The sequence below is a fragment of the Balaenoptera borealis genome, assembly GCF_965194805.1.
Source record: "Balaenoptera borealis genome assembly, chromosome: 4".
NCBI classification, from domain to species: Eukaryota; Metazoa; Chordata; class Mammalia; order Artiodactyla; family Balaenopteridae; genus Balaenoptera; species Balaenoptera borealis.
This window is the reverse complement of record NC_138861.1, coordinates 107,746,887-107,770,417: the sequence shown is the minus strand read 5'-3', so window position 1 is coordinate 107,770,417 and position 23,531 is coordinate 107,746,887. Positions and strand designations below refer to the sequence as shown.

General features: G+C 40.0%; 1 protein-coding gene across 3 annotated transcripts in view; it reads left to right on the top strand.

Moving 5' to 3' along the window:
• The window catches only part of CC2D2A (coiled-coil and C2 domain containing 2A), a 183,485-nt gene that overhangs the window by 13,548 nt on the left and 146,406 nt on the right, over positions 1–23,531 (top strand). For all 3 annotated transcript variants that reach the window (XM_082389471.1, XM_082389468.1, XM_082389467.1), the window contains exons 2-3: positions 4,761–4,790; positions 15,539–15,625. The gene's annotated coding sequence lies outside the window, so the exon portion shown is untranslated. The remainder of the gene's footprint in view (positions 1–4,760; positions 4,791–15,538; positions 15,626–23,531) is intronic.

The window sequence follows — 23,531 nt, the reverse complement described above, 5'->3', positions numbered from 1 at the left end:
TTCTCTGCCTGGCCAGGTCACCTTTCAAAGCTCAGCTCAAAAGTTACTTCCTTTTCTCTAATCTTCCTATTCCTCTTCCCCTGTGCACAAGGGGAATCACAGGTGACCTCATGTGTCTTCCTTACCATCTGGGAACTAGTGCATAGTCACAGTAGCAATAGTGAACACTTACTGAGCACTATTTCAAGTGTTTCACGTGTATCATCTCACTCAGTCTTCACAACAATTATTCTCCCCATTTTACAGATGAGAAAACAGAGAGACAGAGAGGTTAAGAAATGTATAAGTGGCACAAGAAATAGTAAGTGGCACAGTAGGCCTAGGCAGTCTGGCTCCAGAGTCTACTTTTTTAATCATCATGCTAGGTCCTTGTCCTATTTCACACTCATTTCACAGCAGTGCCATCACCATATAGCTGGTCCTATATGATGCCTATTTCTACATCTGTCTATCTGATGGAGGTTTTGTCCTATCGTATTTACATTCCAGGACTGGACACAATGCCTGCCATAATATGTGCTCAATAAAAAATGGGATGAATTAATCAGTGACAAGTTCTTTTCAAATACAATTTTTGCATGTGGAGAGAAAGAGATCACAACAGAAAAGCCCTATGATCGTCCTGTGAATTAATCAAGACTCTTGAGATTACAACTGACAGAATCCAACTCAAACTGGCTCAAGAAGAGGGAATTCACTGAAGTCACATAAAATTCTAGAGCCATATCTGGGTTCTCATTCATTATCATCAGGATTTCATCTCTCCCCATCTCACAGATCACCTCTCCCCAGTGCAGACTTCACTTTCAGGCAGGCACCTGCCATTGTGGCAAAGACAGCCACCAACAGCTCCAGGTTTGCATTTTGCAGCCTCAGCAGGAAAAATACATATACTTCTTTTTCTCAATAGTCCTAGCAAAAGACCTGGGGATGACAGCCCTTTCATTCTGCTTGGTCCTGCTTGAGTCATGAGTATGCCCCGTAATCAATGATCATCTAAGGGGATGTGATGTTCCCATTGGCCGGGCCATGTCATATGCCCATCCCCAGAGCTAAAAACAGAATCAGTCCCACCTAAATCATATGGAAAATAAAGGTGCCAGGTCTAGAAAAAGAGAGATTGTTGATGGTCAGTCAAAAGCAACAGGTGACCCTTGTGGGTTGATTTCATATAAAATCAAAACCACATTTATTTTGTCTGCATTATGCAAAATAAATCTGTTGCCAGAATGATTTTTCTCTGAGATAATTCAATTTTTTATAATATTTTGTCAGACGACTAAATATTGTATATTCTATGAACCTGGCATCTGTGATGATCTCTTGCTACAGGCTGTCTTAATGCTAGCTCCCAGTCAACACTTTTAATGAAAGAATGTATTATCCTCAATTGAAATCTTCTTCTCCCCCTCCAGCCTTCAGATTTTTGACATCAATAGCCTAAAATGTACAATAATCTATGCAGTTATCTTTGATAACTATAAAAAGAGGGGAGAAAGCATCCTTGGAGATTAGTCTCTTTGTAAAATTAAAAAATGGCCAGTAAATCCAATTCATTTCTTGGCCAACATAATAACAGCACTGAAATTGGGGATTGAAATGCTATCCTAGCTTATCAACTGACTGTATTGCTGTCTTCATGTTTTCCTTCTTGTTTCTTGAAAGATCATCAATCGATGCCTAATGATACCAGCAGCTGTCATTTACTCTGTGTCTTCTTAGTAACCAGTACCATGCTGGGTCCTTTTAGCTTTGTACCTTATTTCATTCTCAGGAAAAACAGTGCCTCTCCACCTCTCTCTCCCCCTAGAAGGAGGAGCATAGTGTGAACATGTCAGGACGCCCAATCCTGGGATGTTGCTTAAGAATGACAAGGGATGAGGTCAAAGTTGAGGTCACATACCACAGTCTAAAAGGGTTCTTCTCTCCTGGGAACATGTCACTCAGGGTCCAAGAAGGGAGCAGCAGGACACACTCAAAAGGATTTCCCTATGGAGAGTTCAGTGGAATAACTGGATTCAGAAGTGCAGGCAAGGTTAAAAGAACCAAGCAGAGGTGTTGAGGTATCCAAGCACTAGCAACGGCAAGAACCATCATGACCCCGAGGTCTGAAGGGCAGAGGAGGCAAGACTCGTTGCTGAGTGCAGCAGAGAGCGGAAGACTTGGAAGAAGACCCTCCTCCAGGAAGCACACCTGGAGAAGAGCCTGGCCACTGCTAGAACCAGGCAGAAGTGGAGAAGAAGCCAAGGCAGTAGATCTCTGACCATGCTCTCCTCCACCCTCCAGTCTCCTATCTGTCCTCCCCCTGCCAAACCCAACAGCTCCGGAAAGCAAGGGAGACGGGGTGATGCCATGCACAGAAAGGGGATTCTCACATAAAGAGCAGTATATGGAAGGATAGAAAATTGATGGCGAGTCACGAATTAGGGTGGGAGCAAGTGGAAATTAAACAGCACAGGGATCCTCTCTTTAATACCGTCCATCTCTAAGGTGTGGAGAGAAGGGAACCCTCCTCACTGCTGGTGGGAATGGAAATTGGTACAACCACTATGGAGAACAGTATGGAGGTTCCTTAAAAAGCTAAAAATAGAGTTACCAGGTGATCCAGCAATCCCACTCCTGGGCATATATCCAGAGAAAACCATAATTCAAAAAAATACATGCACCCCAATGTTCATTGCAGCACTATTTACAATAACCAGGACATGGAAACAACCTAAGTGTCCATCAACAGAGGAATGGGTAAAGAAGATATGGTGCATGTATACAATGGAATATTACTCAGCCATAAAAAAGAACAAAATAATGCCATTTGCAGCAACATGGATGGACCTAGAGACTGTCATACTGAGTGAAGTAAGTCAGACAAAGACAAATATCATATGATATAGCTTATATGTGGAATCTAAAAAAAACAGTACAAATGAACTTATCTACAAAACAGAAATAGAGTTACAGATGTAGAAAACAAACATGGTTACCAGCGGGTAAGGGTGGGGAGGGATAAATTGGGAGATTGGAACTGACATATACATACTACTATATATAAAATAGATAACTAATAATAACCTGCTGTATAGCACAAGGAACTCTACTCAATACTCTGTAATAGCCTATATGGGAAAAGAATCTAAACAAGAGTGGATATATGTATGTGTATAACTGATTCACTTTGCTGTGCATCTGAAACTAAAACAACATTGTAAATCAACTATACTCCAATAAAAAAAAAACTTTTTTAATCCCTCCCCTCTCTAGATTCTCTCCAAAACTCCATAGATGGGCTGCAATAGAACTGGTGCCCCATGTTGTTAAGAGCAGAAGGGAAACCTTCTAGTGCTGCTTAGGGCTGCCTGGTAGTTCATGCACAAGGAGCCCTCCAGTCTCAGAGTGGTCCAGCTCGACTTACAAGAAAATTACACTGGCGTTTGGGGCCAAGACCTGGCAGTGCTGAAGAGATGTTGATGAGGTGTCCCCTCCGTAAATCCCTCTCCTAAACTTGCAAAGGCCACAGGCAGCTGGTTGTGCATTCAAGGGTTCAAGATTCTACCAAATAGCTTTCCAGCTCATCATGAGTTAACTGCTCCCCCTACCCCATTAGAGATGAGAAAACCAAGGCTCAGAGCCATTGAGCAAGGAGACCAGAGTCAAGCCTTAATACACATGGGGTTCGAAGTCCTGCCTACTCACCTCCAACCCCCATGCTCTGTCATTAGCACACACACCTCACTCCCCACCTCTCAACACCACTTCGTTGAGACACTGTTTCATAGATAGATCATTGCACTATGAGGGAAAAGCTTCCTTCCTCAGTCCTCTTCCTTGGATGCTGGTGAATATCCTTTCCTTCCTACTTCAGCTGGGAACTAAGTTCACCACTATCAGGACATGCTCAAGCACGACCAAGATATTCAGTGTGGCTAGACCAGGCAAATTTTAAGAAGCTAAAACTGCACCAACTTCCCTTGTTCTGCAAAAGGGACAAAGACTGGCCCTAAGAGATTGGTGCTGGGTCCGTGGGTCTGGTTTAGTTCTGCCAAGGAGAACCCAGGCAATCTTTTAGCATCATCATTATATCACATGCTTAGAAAAATCAGGCAGCCTGAAAGCCTCAGTTTTCTTTGCAAGACAGTCTCTATAGTAAACACACACACACACACACACACACACACACACACACACACGTTCTTATCAAGATTAATCCAAACAGAAGCCAGGAGCAAGCAGGACAACCCTTTTCACAGACCTCATGTGTCCCTCCATGTGGTTGCAGATCAAGTTTAAGACGTGCCAAATACACTGGGTAACTGAAGAGTCCTTTGGAGAAGATAATTAAAAAAAAAAAAAAAAACATAAAATTTGCCATGAGGATTGCTTAAATGCTGTGTCATGGTTTCCAAGAGACACAGTGACATTGACACGCCTTTTCTTTCTGCTCTACATCAGGGTTTCCCAACCTCAGCCATATTGACATTTGGGGTCAGACGATTCTTTGTTCTGTGGGTCTGTCCTGAGCATTCTAAGATGTGTAGCAGCATCCCTGGCCTCTACGCTGGAGGTGCCAGGAGCACCCCCCTCCAGTGGTGACAATCAACAATATCTCCAGACACTGCCAAATGTCCCCTGGGGTCAAAACTGTCCCCAGCTGAGAACTTCTGTTCAACATGTTCATGGTGGCAGAATCTACTCAGTCCCCACAATCTACCTGTTTGCCAACAACCATTTTCCAAATGACTTTTTTTTTTTTTTTTTTTTTACAGACATAACCACATGGCTGTTCACCATTTCAGGTAAGATATTTGCTCCCTTCTGAGAACCCTTAGTTGAACTGTACCCTGTCCTGAAAGCACATGAGAAGCAGCCAGAAACTCTACCCTCACCCAAATCCCTCTCACTATAGCCAACATATTTCTTTTTTGTTTTGTCTAGGATACAAAAATCACAAAGTCTCCAACTTCTAAGAATGTATTCCAAGAAAATAATTAATAATGTGCAAAGATTTAATTACAAGAAAGATCTTTGCAGCAAGGTTCATAATATAGAAAACTGGGAAATAGCCTAAGTGTCTGTTAATAGAATAATGTTTAAATGAGCTGTGATACATTCATCCAATAGAATATATACAGTGTCATTAAAAGTGATGAGGATGGAAATGCATTGGCACAATAAGACATTTATGAAATATTAAGAAAACAAAGTAGATTACTAAAAACATTCTCAGTGATTATCTCATTTTAAAAATATCTTTGCATGTGTGTATAGAAAAAGTCTGGATAAAAATTAGTTATTGATAGAGGCTCTTAAATTTCTACATCTTGAATTTCAATTTTTATAATAAACATATTTTACATAAAACTTTTTTTATATAAGCTCTTGGATAATCAGGGTAGTTGTACATTATTACACTCCCAAAGGATTACAGAAAAAAAAAAGTCTAAGAGAAGAAAACAATCTCAACACTGTAGGTTGAAGTATGCACCAACATCATTCTTGAAGTTTTCTGGTGGCACATTTGCATGTATATTCCAGAGGATTCTTCAAAGCAAGAATAAAACAAAATAACCCTAGTTTATATATATTTTAAATTATCCCACCCTAACATGAACAGGGAAGGAAATGAGACTCGAATTGACATCATTTTATTGAGTTTTTATTGAGTCAGGAACCATAAACTCAATGGGTTAACCACAGTATGAAGTCATTTAGAACCGATGCATTTCTTGGATAGCAAAGACGTTTATGAGCAGCCATATGAAGAAGACTGAATTGTGGCTTTGCTCCAGTGCCATCACGGAGGTGGCAGGATTTATTGAAGCAAAGCCTTGCTCAACCTGGTCAGAATTCCAAGAAATGATCTGAAAACACTGAAAGTAGAAAAATCATAAATTCTAAGAGTTTGCAGAGATGCTCTTAAATTACAGTGCTATCTTTTACAAGATTGCTTGTGAGATGCTGCCTTGGCTGAAATAATAGGAAAAAGCTGTCTCTATAATCTCTCCCTACCACAACTTCAGATAACATTCTTTGCACTGCAGTGTGTCCCTGTTATTATTGAAATTACTCTGAAACAATGACAGGGAGTTGCAGGGATTTTCTACAGAAAACACCCAGGTCTTACTGTGCAGTCACCCCTCGGTATCCCCATTCTGCTTCCGAGGATACCGCAAGCTGACTGGAAGGTACTGGAGCATCCAGGGATTTTGGTGTCTGCGGGGGACCTAGAAACAACCCCATGTGGATACTGAGAACCAACTGTATTCAGAACTAAAATTAAAGTACAGCTGCCTGAAGTGTTCCAGTGGTCAGATAATTGGCAAAAAAATAATCAGATGGTTGGTAGGCGAGATTGTCAGAGCCCAGGATACACATACATCAATATATAAAGATAGGCACACACACAAGAAGTTCTTATCCACTTGACTCCTCCTAGGCACAAAATTCAGATTAAATTCAGGATGTCAAATCAAATTGAATTTCACATAGCACAACAAATAATTATTTAGTATAAGGATGTCCCAAACATTTAACCAGGTGCCTTGTATTTTTAAGTGTTAAATCTGGTAACTCTACACCCCCTAGAATTCTCCTGCAAAGGCATGATATGATTCCATGTGACCTTCAGAAGAGCTATGCCTTAATTTCTCCTATAAGAAGCAGCTTTTCTTATGAGAAGGGATCCTTAGCTTCCAAAAACAGTGACAAAGAGCCAAATTTAACTGAATCAGAAATCAGAAAGAGAGGATTGGTTCAAGATGGCAGAGTAGAAAGACGTGTGCTCACTCCTTACGAGACCACTGAAATCACAACTAACTGCTGAACAACCATCGACAGGAAGACACTGGAACTCACCAAAAAAATTCCCCACATCCAAAGACAAAGGAGAAGTCACAAGGAGAAGATAGGAGGGGCACAATCACAATAAAAACAAATCCAATAACTGCTGGGTGGGTGACTCACAAAGTGGAGCAAAATTATACCACAGAAGTCCACCCACTGGAGTGAAGGTTCTGAGACCCACCTCAGGCTTCCCAACCTGGCGGTCCGGCAAGAAGAGCAGGAATTCCCAGAGAATCAGACTTTGAAGGCTAGCGGGATTTCATTGCAGGACTTCAACAGCACTGGGGGAAACAGAGACTTTACTCTTGGAGGGCACACACAAAGTAGTGTGCACATCAGGACCCAGGGGGAAGGAGCAGTGACACCATAGGAGACTGAAACAGACCTACTTGCTAGTGTTGCAGGGTCTCCTGCAGAGGCAGAGGGTGGCTGTGGCTCACCGGACAAAGACACTGTCAGCAGATGTTCTGGGAAGTACTCCTTGGCGTGAGCCCTCCCAGAGTCCACCATTAGCCACACCAAAGATCCGGGAAGGCTCCAGTGCTGGGTCGCGTCAGGCCAACCAACCAACAGGGAGGGAACCCAGCCCCACCCATCAGCAGACAAGCAGATTAAAGTTTTAAAGAGCTCTGTCCACCAGAGCAACACCAAGCTCTACCCACCACCAGTTCCTCCCATCAGGAAGAAAGATTACACTTTCTTATCAAGTGCTCATGGAACATTCTCCAGGATAGATCATATCTTGGATCACAAATCAAGCCTCGGTAAATTTAAGAAAATTGAAATCATATCAAGCATCTTTTCCGACCACAACGCTATGGGATTAGAAATAAATTACAGGGAAAAAAATATAAAAAAACATAAACACATGGAGGCTAAACAATACATTACTAAATAACCAAGAGATCACTGAAGAACTCAAAGAGGAAATCAAAGAATACCTAGAGAGAAATGACAATGAAAACACAATGATGCAAAACCTATGGTATGCAGCAAAAGCAGTTCTAAGAGGGAAGTGTATAGAAATACAATCGTGCCTCAAGAAACAAGAAAAATCTCAAATAAACAATCTAACCTTACACCTAAAGGAACTAGAGAAAGAAGAACAAACAAAACCCAAAGTTAGCAGAAGGAAAGAAGACATAAAGATCAGAGCAGAAATAAATGAAACAGAAACAAAGAAAACAATAGCAAAGATCAATAAAACTAAAAACTGGTTCATTAAGAAGATAAAAAAACTTGATAAACCTTTAGCCAGACTTATCAAGAAAAAGAGGGAGAGGACTCAAATCAATAAAATTAAAAATGAAAAAGGAGAAGTTACAACAGAAACTGCAGAAATACAAAACATCCTAAGAGACTACTACAAGCAACTCTATGCTAATAAAATGGACAACCTGGAAGAAATGGACAAATTCTTAGAAAGGTATAACATTCCAAGACTGAACCAGGAAGAAATAGAAAATATGAACAGGCCAATCACAAGTAATGAAATTGAAACTGTGATTAAAAATCTTCCAACAAACAAAAGTCCAGGACCAGATGGCTTCACAGGTGAATTCTATCAAACATTTAAAGAAGAGCTAACACCCATCCTTCTCAAACTCTTCCAAAAAATTGCAGAGGAAAGAACACTCTCAAACTCATTCTGTGAGGCCACCATCACCCTGATACCAAAACCAGACAAAGATGCCACAGAAAAAGAAAACTACAGGCCAATATCACTGATGAACATAGATGCAAAAATCCTCATCAAAATACTAGCAAACAGAATCCAACAACACATGAAAAGGATCATATACCATGATCAAGTGGGGTTTGTCCCAGGGATGCAAGGATTCTTCAATATACACAAATCAATCAATGTGATACACCATATTAACAAACTGAAGAATAAAAACCATATGATCATCTCAATAGATGCAGAAAAAGCTTTTGACAAAATTCACACCCATTTATGCTAAAACCTCTCCAGATGGTGGGCATAGAGGGAATCTACCTCAACATAATAAAGGCCATATATGACAAACCCACAGCAAACATCATTCACAATGGTGAAAAACTGAAAACATTTCCACTAAGATCAGGAACAAGACAAGGTTGTCCACTCTAACCAATATTATTCAACATAGTTTTGGAAATCTTAGCCACAGCAATCAGAGAAGAAAAAGAAATAAAAGGAATACAAATTGGAAAAGAAGCAGTAAAATTGTCACTGTTTGCAGATGACATGATACTCTACCTAGAGAATCCTAAAGTTGCCACCAGAAAATTACTAGAGCTAATCAATGAACTTGGTAAAGTTGTAGGATACAAAATTAATGCACAGAAATCTCTTGCATTCCTATTCACTAACAATGAAAAATCAGAAAGAAATTAAGGAAACAATCCCATTCACCACTGCAACAAAAAGAATAAAATACCTAGATAAACCTACCTAAGGAGGCAAAAGACCTATACTCAGAAAACTATAAGACACTGATGAAAGAAATCAAAGACGACACAAACAGATGGAGACATATACCATGTTCTTGGATAGGAAGAATCAATATTGTGAAAATGACTGTACTACCCAAAGCAATCTACAGATTCAATGCAATCCCTATCAAATTACCAATGGCATTTTTTATAGAACTAGAAGAAAAAATCTTAAAATTTGTATGGAGACACAAAAGACCCCAAATAGCCAAAGCAATCTTGAGGGAAAAAACTGAGCTGGAGGAATCAGACTCCCTGACTTCAGACTATACTACAAAGCTACAGTAATCAAGACAATACAGTACTGGCACAAAAACAAAAATATAGATCAATGGAGCAGGATAGAAAGCCCAGAGATAAACCCACGCACCTATGGTCAACTAATCTATGACAAAGGAGACAAAGATATACAATGGAGAAAAGACAGCCTCTTCAGTAAGTGGTGCTAGGAAAACTAGACAGTTACATGTAAAAGAGTGAAATTAGAACACTCCTTAACACCATACACAAAAATAAACCCCAAATGGATTAAAGACCGAAATGTAACACCGGACCCTATAAAACTCTTAGAGAAAAACATAGGAAGAACACTCTTTGACATAAATCACAGCAAGATGTTTTTTGACCCACCTCCTAGAGTAATGGAAATAAAAACAAAAATAAACAAATGGAACCTACTGAAACTTAAAAGCTTTTGCATAGCAAAGGAAACTATAAATAAGACAAAAAGACAACCCTCAGAATGGAGAAAATATTTGCAAACGAATCAATGGACAGGGGATTAATCTCCAAAATATATAGACAGCTCATTCAGCTCAATATTAAAAAAACAAGCAACCCAATCAAAAAATGGGCAAAAAGCTTAAATAGACATTTCTCCAAAGAAGACATACAGATGGCCAAGTGGCACATGAAAAGCTGCTCAACATCACTAATTAGTAGAGAAATGCAAATCAAAACTACAATGAGTTATCACCTCACACCTGTTAGAATGGTCATCATCAGAAAATCTACAAACAACAAATGCTGCAGGGGGTGTGGAGAAAAGGGAACCCTCCTGCACTGTTAGTGGGAATGTAAATTGATACAGCCACTATGGAGAACAGTATGGAGGTGCCTTGAAAAACTAAAAATAGAACTACCATATGACCCAGCAATCCCACTACTGGGCATATACCCAGAGAAAACCATAATTCAAAAAGACACATGCACCCCAATGTTCATTGCAGCACTATTTACAATAGCCAGGTCATGGAAGCAAACTAAATGCCCATCGACAGATGAATGGATAAAGAAGATGTGGTACAGATATACAATGTAATATTACTCAGCCATAAAAAGGACTGTAATTGGGTCATTTGTAGAGACGTGGTTGGACTTAGAAACTGTCATACAGAGTGAAATAAGTCAGAAAGAGAAAAACAAATATCGTATATTAACGCATATACGTATAATCTAGAAAAATGGTACAGATAAACCAGTTTGCAAGGCAGAAATAGAGACACAGATGTAGAGAACCAACATATGCACACCTAGGGGGGAAAGCTGGGGCAGGAGAGTGGGGGAATGAATTGGGAGATTGGGATTGACATAAATACACTAATATGTATAAAATAGATAACTAATAAGAACCTGCTGTATAAAAAATTTAATTTAATTTAATTTAAAAAATTGAGAAATCAGAAAGACATAAGAAAAGCTGGATGGAAAGTCAGAAGACAGAAGATCTAGTCCTGGCAATTCCAGTAACCAGCTTTGTGTGACTTTTGGACAAGTCACCTAAATGCTGTAATTCTGTTTCCATATTATATCTGTAGTGGAAAATAAGCGGCTGCATTCCTTTCTCTAAATTCACAGCAGACATTGCCAATCGATCACAGCATTCCTCCCCACTGTGCCCAGGTGCAGCCTCAGAATTCTTCTCAGCAAAGTCTCCAGGGAGCCACCATCCATTGACAAGACTTACACCCTTGAGAAGAAATCTATTTATCTTCCTTGAATTAAATGAGCCAGCTCCAATGAAAGTTTGGAATACTTTTTGTTCCAAATTCAACCCTAAAAGGCAAGATCATACCTAGTTTCACACCTCAGTTAAAATCAAAACATGACTGCCTTCTGAAGTAGATTTTTTTTTTTAATTCAGAGCAGGAGAAATGGTCATGGAGTCCTGCTTTGACCAGACCTTGTAGGAACTGTCCTCAAGGACCTCAGTGGAGGACGAGGCAGGTCCTGATTCCTGCCCTCAACGTTGACCTTGATTCCACTCCTCCTCGTGTATGTTTCCTTCTGCACCCACGGGCTTCTCGTACTACCCCCTGGCTTCCTCAGCTCTGTGTATCTTTTCTACTTCATGGATTCTGTTTTCTCATCATTTCCACCTCTCCTAGCCTCTCGTGGTCCAGCGCAAGGTCATGAAATCTTTTTTGCTTCAGCTCCATTTGCTCAATATCTGCCTGATTCTCTTCCCATTTCCCAGTTCGGATGCCCCAGAGGGAGGGTCTCATGTCTTAGCCAGCCCCTGTTTGCCAAGGGGCCAGTCTGGGGACTGGCTGCACGCTGAGTCAGAGCCCTCCATTGGTCCAATCAGCTAGGACTCTAAGTATCTGTATAAAACATGGTTGCCTGGGCAAAGCCCATCAGCAGAAGAAGTTAGTGGGTTGTTGTTTTGTTTGTCTGTTTGTTTTCTCTCTTTCTTTTCAAAAGGGTCTGAAGGGCAGGCACCATGATGTTCATAACTTCATAGGGTCTTTTCAAGGACCAAAGGTGACCATGTATGTCAAAAGTGACGTTTTAGCTGGTTTCTCCCAAAAACAGACGCTGAGGCGGGGACCTGAGTGTAAGTAGTTTATTTGGGAGGTGCTGGAAACACCAATAAAGTAGTGAGGAAGCGATCGAAGGAAAGGAAGACAACTCATAAGCATCTGTTACTAAGCAACTACCACAGTAGCTGACTGAAGCCTATCCCAGAGGGAAGTTAAGGGAAATGGGAGAAAACACACCCCCTCTAGAATGAGCTCACCCCAAAAGTGTGGAAGCTGAACTATTTAAAGACCAACTCCCAATAGTCCTTGGTGGAGGACTACTCCTGGGGCTGTTATTTTCCCAGCATTTGGGGCATACACTGGTGTTCCAGGACAGTGGCTTTCCAAGGTTCTGGAAAAAGGCCTCAGGCACAGAGAGGAAGATAAGACAGATGGATATCTTCCAGTGCACCCTGAACTGGTTAATGTCTAAGAAGTAGAGGAGAGGCGCTGACATCACCTGTAGCACTCTGTCAACTCTCAAATCAATGTCAGCTTTATGAGGGAGGGGAAACAGTGCCTGGCACAAAATAGATGCTCAAGACATATTTAAGGGATAAATGAGCAAATGAATGAATTATAAAAAGTTCTATATAAATGAATGTAATGGTTATTATTGGGGCCATTGTTGTGGATCCTTATTTGTTTGCCTCCTTATGCCAATGAAAGAGTTAATATGATTAGAGAAGGGTAAAACGGAGCATTAAACAGGACAAAGGACCACCAGCTGGTACCAGACAAGGCCTGGCTTTTTTTTTTTTTTTTGGCTGCATTGGGTCTTCGCTGCTGCACGTGGGTTTTTCTCTAGTTGCGGCGAGCGGGGGCTACTCTTCGTTTTGGTGCGCAGGCTTCTCATTGCAGTGGAATGAGAGTACGGGCTCTAGGCACGTGGGCTTCAGTAGTTGTGGCTCGTGGACTCTAGAGCACAGGCTCAGTAGTTGTGACTCACAGACTTAGTTGCTCCGCGGCAGGTGGTATCTTCCCAGACCAGAGCTCGAACCTGTGTCCCCTGCATTGGCAGGTGTATTCTTAACCACTGTGCCACCAGGGAAGCCCAAGGCCTGGTTTTTAATACCAACTCTTTTGGCACCACTACCATGACTTGGATGAAGCCTAAGAAATATCTTCCACCTACATACTATTCAAGTTGTATTTTAATAACTTCTTTTCTACCATTTGTCCTTTATATTCATTTCAGTTTGATTTCAGCTGTATACAGTGATGATCAGTGGAGGAGGGCCATATTTGTCTTCTTTCCCCAGTCCTGTGTCCCCAAAGACAACCCTGCACCCTACTCTTGCTTAAACCCCACCCTAATCAGGTCACAAACAAGATTGCAGTAATAAGCGTGAAGGGACAATATGAACCCACCTCCATTGACAGGATTTGAGAGATGCTTCCATGTTATCCAGCTTCCCTCCTCAGACAGCACTAAGCCAATTGAGAAATATACTCGTAAGTCAAAAATGGAACCAAACACTGGCTTTCCTACCTGTAGCACAAAATCAGAGAATGCAACTTGGATATGAGGCTGAAAAAAATTTCCCAATGGTTGTCTCTAGGTCCAGACCTTGGGGAGCATTTGCCCTGCAGATCAGAAACTTCTCTGGTCCTCAGAAAGGACCAAGGTCTGCCTCACCCTAAGTCAATTTCATAGAACCCCAGATTGGCCAGACCTGCAAGTGGCCCTTTACACACAGACCACTCCCAAGAATGACATAAAGACCAGTGGTTTCTAGACTCTTGCCATCTCACCAGACAGAGAAATTACTTCTCCCTCCCACCATTGGAAAGGGTCATTGAAAGATAGAGATTGGCAATTTCAAGCCAGTAAGAGACACAAAGTTCCTATTTTTCAAGGTTGCAGGAACTCAGGGAGAGGGAGAAAAATGATGCCTTCCCTGTGCTTCTATGAGCTGAAAACCTATTTCTTATCAGAAGAGCTGATCTGAAAACCTATTTCCCCTTTAATTCTCAGTGAATGGATAACAGCAAGGCCGCCAATGGATGGATATGCAGAGGGAATTGCTCTACAGAAGAGTCATTTTCTATTTCTCTTTCGTCCTGTTACACGTCACTGCATTTAGGTCTGTACAGAAACCATAAATGCTTCAGTAAGTAGGGCTGTATCTTCTGTTCATTCCGTCTCTCACACCTGGATTGTTAGTAAACTCTGCAGTCAGCGTTTAGCACGGGAGTTTAAGGATGTCAAGACCGAGGCTCTAATATGTCAAAAGTAAAACTGTTTCTTTGGGAATGTTTCTTCCTTCCCAAAACAAGGGGAAAAAATAGTAATTTTGCTTTTGATTCAAGGCTGACTTTGATGGCAGGAGAATGGAATGTAGCCAGCTTACTTTTAAGGGACTGACCTCCAGTGGCCAGCAATGGTAACTCCTCTGCTAGAGAACAGATTTTCTGAGAAAATCCAAGAGTGAGGTTGGAGAAGCTTTAGAGTTCATCTTTCTCTGCCCACTTCATGATACAGAAGAGGAGACAGAGATCCATAAAAGATGAGGAACTTGTCAGTGGTCGCTAAGACAGGACTGGAGCCAAGATCTTCTGTCTTTCATTCGGTTCATCTCCTCCCATTGCCCAGCACGTACTTAAAAGCTACCCTTCCATATATACTACAATTAATAAGCAGAGTTCCTAAAAAACTAAAAATAGAGTTACCATATAATCCAACAATCCCAATCCTGGGCATATATCCAGAAAAGATGAAAACTCTAGTTCAAAAAGATACATGCACTCCAATGTTTATAGCAACATTATTCACAATAGTCAAGACATGGAAGCAAACTAAGTGTCCATCAACAGATTAATGATAAAGAAGATGTGTATATAAATATATATATATATTAGACTATTACTCAGCCATTAAAAAAGAATTAAATAATGCCATTTGCAGCAACATGGATGGACTTAGAGATTATCATACTAAGTGAAGTAAGTCAGACAGAAAAAGACAAATACCATATGCTATCTCTTATATGTGGAATCTAAAAACATGATACAAATGAACTTATTTACAAAACAGGAATAGACTCACCGACATAGAAAACAAACTTATGGTTACCAAAGGGAAAGGGTCGGGGAGAGATAAATTAGGAATTTGGGATTAAAAGATACACACTACTATATATAAAATAGATTAACAACAAGGACCTTTTGGATAGCACAGGGAACTATATTCAACATCTTGTAATAACCTGTAATGGAAAATAATCTGAAAAAGAATATATATATATATATATATATATATATATATATATATATATATATATATATATGTATGTATGTATACACACACATATATATAACTAAATCACTTTGCTGTACACCTGAAACATTGTAAATCAACTATACTTCAATAAAAAATAAATAAAATAGAATAGAATAACAATGACAAATTCCAATTTCAGACAACCCTTCTGTGACTTGCCACAAACCTGATTGGATAAATGTGGATAGAGATTTCAACCTCCCACTAGATGGTAAACAGTTAAAAGGTAAGAATTTTTTTCTTAATTATCTTTGACTCTCTAGTACTTTTCACCATACTTGCCACATGGCACATATTTAATAAATGTCAGATGGATGGGTAGATAGATGGACAGATAAATTTGAACTTGAAATTAGACATCAACTAAAACCAAAAGCCTCTTGCTTCATTTTCCAATTAGCAAGTGGCAGATCTAAGATTTGAGAGCAGCAGTTCAGTCTTACACTAAAAGCTACCATCCCAACCACTTGCCCTAGGGACCCCTGCTACTGAGGGTGGCCGTCCTAAATTTCACAGAAGCAGCCTTTCTGACTCTCTGAATTAGCACAGCTGATTCAAGAGGAGACTGTGTTTTTCAGATGCTCAGGCAAAAGTTTTTGCCCTCAAACAATGACCCAATAAAAACTTTCCTTCATGTGTTGATTTGTTTCTTCAATCACTCAACACATATTTACTGAGTGTTTACAATGTGTCATGAATTTCCCTTAGTAATGAGAACCCAGTGAGAAAGACAAAATGATGTCCCAACCACTATGCTAGTGATAAGTGCTGGGAAGATAAAGAAAGAAGGAAGTCTTGATATTGGTGATAGATCCTTCCCCAGTGTTAGTGGAGATGTGAATTAGGACATAGCCCTGAAGGTTTCGAGCATAGATCGAAATCTTCAAGAGTTTATGAGTAAACCTCAGCATCCCTTGGTAAAGTAACCCAGTTTGGTGGTGAAGGGAGAGAACCTTCATATGGTAAGGGACAAAACTCATGTCTCCTTTCCCCCAACTATTATTCCCAGAATTCACTTGGCTTTTGAGGATTTAGCATCTCTACTGATACCATCATACTGGCTCCAGGAATTCTTCTTCTTCTCCTTACCCTTCCATCCCAAGCATGGATATAAGCCCTTTCTGTAATTCCCCACAGCACAGATGAGACCATATTGGAACAATTACAAGATTATACTGAAGTCTCAGAGAAAAGGGGAGGAATTATAAGTTATTAAAAGATAGCAACTAGACATGATGACACTTAAGACCTACAGGCCACCCTCATGAGGTTGGCCAGATTCTTACAGGATTGCTTCCCTGTCTAGCTCTGGATAGACAGCATATGGCAGTGTCCAAATTTCCCGACTACCCCAGGAAACTCCTCAAGTGTGTCAAAGCCCCTCAGAGTCCAAGCCCAAGAGAGCAGAAATGTTCATGATGACAAGGGTCCCTTTTCCCTCTGCTCCAAATTCCATCTCTCACATTGTAAAAACACAGGCAGCTGCCAAATTACAGATGGCTTTTATTCTAGAAATCTATTTGCTAGACAGTTTTTTGGAACCTCCCATGCATTTCCAAAATATCAACAGTGATTTAAAACAGAGGCAAGTCCCAGAAAGTTCTATGTATACCCTGGTCCATCTAAGGATGTAAGAAATACAGCTTCCCAATTTGGCAGAAATCAGGAAGCGAGTATAGATGCTCCTAGACACTCTCTATACCCAAATATCATCTGACCAATATAAGGACCCAAATCCCCTACCAGATTCCCGAGAATTCTGCATCAGGAGACAAAGCATAATTGCCTCTATAGGGACCTGTGGCTGCAGAGACAAGATAATTGTGACCTGGAATCAGTAGAGAGATCATTCCTAAACTGAGTCTAGCAAACTGCCTGTTTCCCAAGTATCTTTAGCATTTGGTGCATTTGAAGGAAATGCAGTACAATTTGTGACATCACAGGACATGAGAAAATAACAGATGGATCAGTGCAGAGTGAAGCCAAATATAATATTTTTTTATCAAGAGATATTGTCAGTTGCTCCTCTATCTAGTGAGCCCAGCAAGTCTCCTTGGATAAGATCTTGTTTCAGTGAAGTGTCACTTGAGCACCTCCTCTTGATTATGCGAACGTAAGACAAGGGGACACCCACCGCCCTGGGAAAGGGAGATATCACAGGATTTTCTGTGACATGACAGATGCTGCCCTTTCCAAGTGCCCCTTGCAGTCCTTGACATCAGCAAATAAATCTACAAAATGTCCTGGGGACAAAAGAGATTTATTTTTTATTTTATTTTTTTAACATCTTTAATGGAGTATAATTGCTTTACAATGGTGTGTTAGTTTCTGCTTTATAACAAAGTGGATCAGCTATACATATACATATATCCCCATATCTACTCCCTCTTGTGTCTCCCTCCCACCCTCCCTATCCCACCCGTCTAGGTGGTCACAAAGCACCAAGCTGATCTCCCAGTGCTATGTGGATGCTTCCCACTGGCTATCTATTTTAGATTTGGTAGTGTATATATGTCCATGCCACTCTCTCACTTCATCCCAGTTTACCCTTCCCCCACCCTGTGTCCTCAAGTCCATTCTCTACATCTGCATCTTTATTCCTGTCCTGCCCTGAGGTTCTTCAGAACCTTTTTTTTTTTTTTTTTTTTTTTTTAGATTCCATATATCTTCACTCTGTATGACAGTCTCTAGGTCCATCCACCTCGCTACAAATAACTCAATTTCATTTCTTTTTATGGCTGAGTAATATTCCATTGTACCTAAATAGATATTTCTCCAAAGAAGATATACAGATTGCCAACAAACACATGAAAGGATGCTCAACATCACTGATCATTAGAGAAATGCAAATCAAAACTACAATGAGGTATCACCTCACACCAGTCAGAATGGCCATCATCAAAAAATCTACAAACAGTAAATGCTGGAGAGGGTGTGGAGAAAAGACAAAAGAGATTTAGATGCTGACCTCTTTCGTGCTGAATTTCGACAGCACTAAAACCTCTCTGATAAACTTGATGGTCCTAACTGAGTTGATTAGCCTGAAGGGATACTTAGCACCATGGGGCAGAGTGCAACAGGAGTAGAGGGGGGTGTGGACTGGATTGGTGATGGGGGTTCCAATCAGAACTCAGAAGGCCAGGAATGGTGGGAGGGGAAGGGGAAGGACGAGGAAGGGGTGTTTGTTTGCTGATTTAAGCATAGCTGTGATTGAGGTCTAAAACCTGTCCAGAGGCTGGATAATATTGGTATAAACCATATTGGAGAAACCAGGGTTCCTCAGCCTTAGTACTATCAAGGTTTTGTGCCAGATCATTTTTCCACTGGGGAGGTGGGGGAGGGGGCTGTCCTGTGCACTGTAGGATGTTTAGCAGCATCCCTGGCCTCTACCCACTAGATGCCAGTAACATCTTGCCCCAAGTTGTGACAACCAAAACTACCCCCACACTTTGCCAAATGTCCCCTGGGATGGCAAAGTCAACACTGATTGAGAAGCACTGTTATGAACAGAAGAAGGTAACTTTGAAAAATCAAACGTGAGGAATCTGGGTAGGGTATTTGGACCAACAGACACATCAGTGCAGCCGAGGGCAAAAATGCTGACTTCCTGGGAGCCATTTCCCACGGTAAGCAGCTAGCTAGATGCCTCTGTTCTCCCTCCTCTGACATCTGGACATAGGACTGCCGTTTGAATCGAGTAAGCCCCTCAAGATTTATGAACGACTCCGAGTGAAAATGGGGCTTCAAGGATGTCCTGCTAATAAAAGCAAGCATTTTCAAGCAACTAATTAGAAAATGAGAGTGTCATGAAGATAATTGTTACCCTAAGCTGCTGACGCAGGTCATACTAGTGAGATGCACTTAAGGGAAGTAGCTAGAGAGAATAGAATGTAAAAAAAATTTCTAGGAAAGTAACTTTTCAATGAGAAAAGTATGAGAATTCACTACTCATACTAGAGCAGCAGTTTTCTCTATGTAAGAGCATCTCCAGTAATTTCAAATTATGACATGAGTCTCTAAATAAAATGAGTCCTACATCATTTTATTCTCAGTAGCTCATACAGCTCTCTCAGGAGGTGAAAATGGTGTGAAATGAAGCAAACGAGAAGAAAGTGTTGCAATTCAAAACAGGTTGAAAATCATAGCCCTGAAGAAAGAAAATTAAATGCTTTAATATCTATAAAATAAAAATAGGCTACACAACCGATACATCTGAGTCAATAAGTGTTTCTCTCCATTTACTATAGAAACAAGAGGTTCAAATTTACTGGAGTTCAAGTTTTATTTCAGGAGAAGATGTATCTCATTCAATAAATTGGAAAATATAAATCAAATGTAGAAGAACACGGTTTTATAAAATTTATGATTCAAAGGTGATTCTTCAGCTTCCAAGTTGAGCCTTATTTTAGTGATGCATTTTCCCTTGTGAAACATTTTTCTTTCATGGAGAATAAATCAGCTACAATCAAAAATATTGTAAAATTCCAAGAGCTGAGTAAGAATGACACATTCATCTAAAGCTGAAATTGTGTTCCACATGTCCAGGTGTAAAAAGCATATTTTAGCCATTTATTGATTTAATAATGCACCAGGGCTTCCCTGGTGGCACAGTGATTGAGAGTCCGCCTGCCAATGCAGGGGACACGGGTTCGAGCACTGGTCTGGGAGGACCCCACATGCCACGGAGCAACTAGGCCCGTGTGCCACAACTACTGAGCCTGCACTCTAGAGCCTGTGAGCCACAACTACTGAGCCCACGTGCTGCAACTGTTGAAGCCCGCATGCCTGGAGCCCATGCTCTGCAACGGGAGAGGCCACCATGGTAAGAAGCCCGCACACCACAGTGAAGAGTGGCCCCTGCTCGCCGCAGCTGGAGAGAGCCCGTGCACAGCAGCAAAGACCCAAAGCAGCCAAAAATAAATAAATAAATAAATAATGCACCATTGCAGCTTTTCTCTATGTGCTTTCTTATACAGCATAATACTTTCATCTCAGGTGCTTTAATTTTTCCATGTTTATTCTAGTGTTCTAACCTCCCAAAGAAGCTTCAAATGCATCATGTTTTAGTGACATTACACTTGAAGGCATTGAATGCATTTGTCTATTTTTTTAGGAATACACTGTAAAAATTATGCGCCTTGGAGTCCCACGTAAAAAAATAATGACTTTATTTTATTTATCAATTCATCCATTCCTTCATCTATTTATTTACTTATTTAAAGATGTGACTGCTACAGTTATTATTGCTGTGTAACAAATGACCCCAAAAACACAGTGACTTAAAAGAATAATTTTATTATGTGCATGCATTCTGTGAGTCAGGAATTTGAACAGAGCAGAGCTGGTCAACTAATCTCTACTCCATAAAGTCTGGGGTCTCAGCTAAGCAAACTTGAACTCTGGGAAGTGACTCAGTGTTTAGGGGCTGGGAACATCCAAAGCCTTGTTCAGGTGCACATCTGGAACCTTGGCTAGGATAACTCAGTCTAAGCCTGCCAAACAGAGTGTGTACACATGACCTCTACAGATGGCCTGGGTCCCTCACAGCATGGTAGCTTCAGAATAGTCAAACTTCTTCAAGATTCTAAGCACAAAAGTTCTAGCAAACAACATAGAAACCACATCATCTTTTATGACTCAGCCTCAGAAGTCAGCCAGCAAGCCAGCAGCACTTCCACCATATTCTGCTGGTCCATGCAGTTGTAAGGGGAGGGAAAATAGAAACCACTTCTTGATGGAAGGAATATCAATGAATTTGGAGGTTTCATTTTAAAACCACCACAGGGCATATCATGATAGGTCACAGGATGTTTATTTCTAGGAATAATAAAAGGAATATAACTACTTGTATATTAGAGTTTAAAATTAATAAGGAATATTTTGAAAAACCTTATGCCAATTAATTTAAAAACAAAAAACAAGGACAAGTTCATAAAATATATAATATACTAAGACAAGAAGAAATGTAGAACTTGAACAGGATTATAAGCATTAAAGAAATTAAATCAGTGGTCAAAAATCTAATTACAACCATCCCCCCACCAATACACATGCCCACCGTTCTTCAAAGAAGATGTACAAATGGCCAATAAATACAATGAATTACGGTACTCAGCATCACTACTCATAGGGAAATACCAATTACACTAAGTCCCCTATGTACAAACCTTCAGGCTGCGAAATTTCAAAGATGCAAACGTGCATCTGGTTCCAGCAAGGAACCAGAACCTGTGTCATCAATGTCAGGCATGAGTGAAATTGCAGCTTGCCCTCTGTTTCCTATTGTTGACGATCCTTCAGCTCTACCATCTCCCACCTCCTCTCCCTCCTCCAGTCAGTAACTCTTTTTGCCTGTTTACTCAATGCCAGCTCCTGTATGCCAGCTGTTGGACTGTACTACTGTACTTTTCAAAGTACTGTACTGTAAGATTTAAAATGTTTTCTTTATTTTTTGTGTTTGTTTTTTATGTATTATGTGTGAAAAGTATTATAAACCTATTACAGTACAGTACTATACAGCCAATTGTGTTAGTTGGGTCCCTAGGCTAACTTTGTCGGACTTTTGAAGAAATTGGACTTACGAACGTACTCTCAGAAGGGAAATTGTTCGTATATACGGGACTTACTGTAAAACCACATTTAGATACCACTTTACACCTGCTAAGATGGCTATCATCAAAAAATGGAAAATAACAAGTGGTGGTGAGGATATCCAAAAATTAGAACCCTTGTCCATGACTAATGGGAATGTAAAATGGTTCAGCTTCTTTGGAAAACAGTTTGGCATCTCCTCAAAAAGTTAAACATAGGATTACTATGTGACCCAACAATCCACTCCTAGGTGTGTAGATAGATAGATAGATAGATAGATAGATAGATAGATAGATAGATATGCCCAAAAGAATTGAAAATGGGGACTCAAACAGATACTTGTATGTGACTTTCATTGCAACATTATTCATACCAGCCAAAAGTTGGAAACAACCAAGTGTCCATCTGCAGATGAATGGATAAGAAAAATGTAGTATATGCATACAATGGATTATTATTCATCCTTAAAAAGGAATGATGTACTGATACATGCTACAACATGGATGAACCATGAAAATGTTATGCTAAATGAACAGCCAAACACAAAAGGACAAGTATTATATGATTCCACTTAGATGAAATATTTAGAATAGGCAAATGCATAGAGACAGAAAGTAGATAAGAGGCTACCAGGGGCTAGGGGAAGGGAGAAATGGAGATTTACTGTTTAAAGAGCAAAGAGTTTCTATTTGGGGTAATGAAGAAGTTTTTGAAATAGATAGGGATGATAGTTGCACAACATTGTGAATGTAACTGATGTCACTGTATTGTACACTTAAAAGTGGTTAAAATGGAAAACTTAATGTCATTTATATGTGTGTGTGTGTGTGTGTGTGTGTGTGTATAATAAAAACATCTCACCATACCCAAAGTTTTATGGACAAGTTCATAAAACAGATAGTGCGTGTGTGTGTGTGTGTGTGTGTGTGTGTGTGTGTTGTTAAAGAGGTAGAGAGAGAGAAACAGAAACAGAGAGACAGAGGACAACAGGGAGAGAGAGAAAGAAAAAGATTAGTCTTCTTTTTAGATATTAGAATATCCTTTATTCTCAAGAACAATACAGGAAAGGAAAAACAATAAGCCAAACTCAGTAATGAACATTAAGGCAAAAATAATCTAAATATTAGTAACTAAATCCAACAATTAATTTCTAAAACATCTTTACCAAGTTTAGTGTACCCCAGGAATGCAAGAAAAGTTTGACATTGTCACTGTGATCCACAACATTAAGAGATGAAAAAAGAAAAGTCTTATTTCATTACCTCAAAAGATGCAGGAAAAAAAAAAAGCTGTGATACAACACTCATTCATGATTAAAAACTCTTCAGCCACATAGGAACACTTAACCTAAAAGAATGAGATTTTTGCATTTTAATTTAAAACAAGTCTGCTAGATTCATTTACTTTGCTTGCATAAGAATTTTTGCAAGAAATGCCATATTTGAATGAGGCCTTTCAATAATTTTAGAACATAATGAGGAGATGTATAATTCTTATGAACTGCTTTAGTTTAGTTAAATATTAAAAGATAAGGGAGAGGG